Below are 1572 nucleotides of genomic sequence, written 5' to 3'. Positions count from 1 at the left end.
CCAGCCTATATAAATGCTTTTAAATGCTTTGATATGTATCTCTAACAGACAGGGGCCTCAAAAAAAACCAAAAAAACAAAAAAAAACCAAAAACAACAACAACAACAACAAAAAAGACTCATGCACAATTATACCTAACAAAATTAACAGTAACTTATAATATCATCTAACACAGATCATGGTCAATTTGTTACATTTGTTCAAAAAGTCTTTTTATCAGTTGGTGTGTTTGAGTCAGTGTTTAACAAGATCTACACAGATCTACACATTGTGTATGGTTGAAATACTTCTTGAATATTTCTCCCTTCCACTCCTTCTTGCATTAAAGAAATTTTTTATTATAATGAAAAATTTCAAACATACACAAATGTAGAGAGAATAGAGAAGTAGAGCCCCAAGTGCCCATAACCCAGTTTCAATTGTTTTGTTTTTTCCATTAATCATGCCACATTATTTTTAATTACGTGCAAAGTTCTAACATGTCACCCAGGGACCACTTCACCCACTGCTCTGTTTGGCCACCAGTCTTTTGTCTCTCTCTTCAGCAATGGTGAGGTGGATACCCTTTCCTCAGGGAAGAGAAATCCATGGTTTTTTGCCCTTGCCAATAACAAAAATGTTGGAAAGTGGAGTGGCAAAGCTGTGGCCATTGGCATCTTTCATGTGAACCACGTCAAAAGATCCAGGGTGCCTCTCCCTCTTGGTCTTCCAATTCTTCCCAGGTTAGCACCTTCAGTCACCATACACAGGTTACCAGTGTAACTTGATGAAATCAAGTAATCTTGCCAGGTCTCCAAATCAATCTGAATGGTATCATTCACCTTGATGAAGGGATCAGGGTAGCAGATGGTGCGAGTATCATGAGTCACCAGATGAGGGATTCCTTTTGTGCCCACAAACATTTTTCTCACTTCGCACAACTTGTACTTGGCTTCCTCAGGTGTAATACAATGTTCAGCAAAGCAACCCTGGGGTGTCATACATCAGACAAAAATTCTCTCCCATCTTGTCAATGCTGATGACATCCATGAATCCAGCAGGGTGGGTTATATCAGTTCGGACCTTGCCAGCGATCTTAATGAACTGCTGCATGCAAATCTTCTTCACCTCCTGTCAGGGGATACTTAAGTCTGTTCCTTAGGAAAATGATGAGGGGGAGACACTCTCTCAACTTGTGGGGACCGGTGGATGGATGAGGAGCAAACACATCGGTCAATTTATCCAGCTTTGGAGTTGCTACCCACTTCAGATGCTTCTTGGGACCATGAGCCATGGCTGCGTTAGGCAAGGAAAGATGACCTCGATCTTCCGGTGCGTGTAGAAATTAATTTTTTTTTTTTTTTTTTGAGACAGGTTCTCATTCTGTTGCCCAGGCTAGAGTGCAGTGGTGCAATCACAGCTCACTGCAGCCTTGACTTCCCAGGGCTCAAGCAATCCTTCCAACTCAGCCTCCTAAGTAGCTGGGACTACACGTCTGAGCCACCATCCCCAGCTAAGTTTTTATATCATTTTTAGAGATTGGATATCACTTTGTTGACCAGGCTAGTCTTGAATTCCTGGTCTCAAGTGATC

The 1572-nt window shown here is 41.5% G+C and overlaps 1 pseudogene; it reads right to left on the bottom strand.

The window, feature by feature from the left end:
• Positions 1-498: 498 nt before the first annotated feature.
• On the bottom strand, positions 499-1273 carry LOC112623157 (annotated as a pseudogene).
• Positions 1274-1572: the final 299 nt, after the last annotated feature.

Source organism: Theropithecus gelada, chromosome 4 (genome assembly GCF_003255815.1).
Source record: "Theropithecus gelada isolate Dixy chromosome 4, Tgel_1.0, whole genome shotgun sequence".
Classification (NCBI taxonomy): domain Eukaryota; kingdom Metazoa; phylum Chordata; class Mammalia; order Primates; family Cercopithecidae; genus Theropithecus; species Theropithecus gelada.
This window is presented reverse-complemented; position numbering and strand designations above follow the sequence as displayed.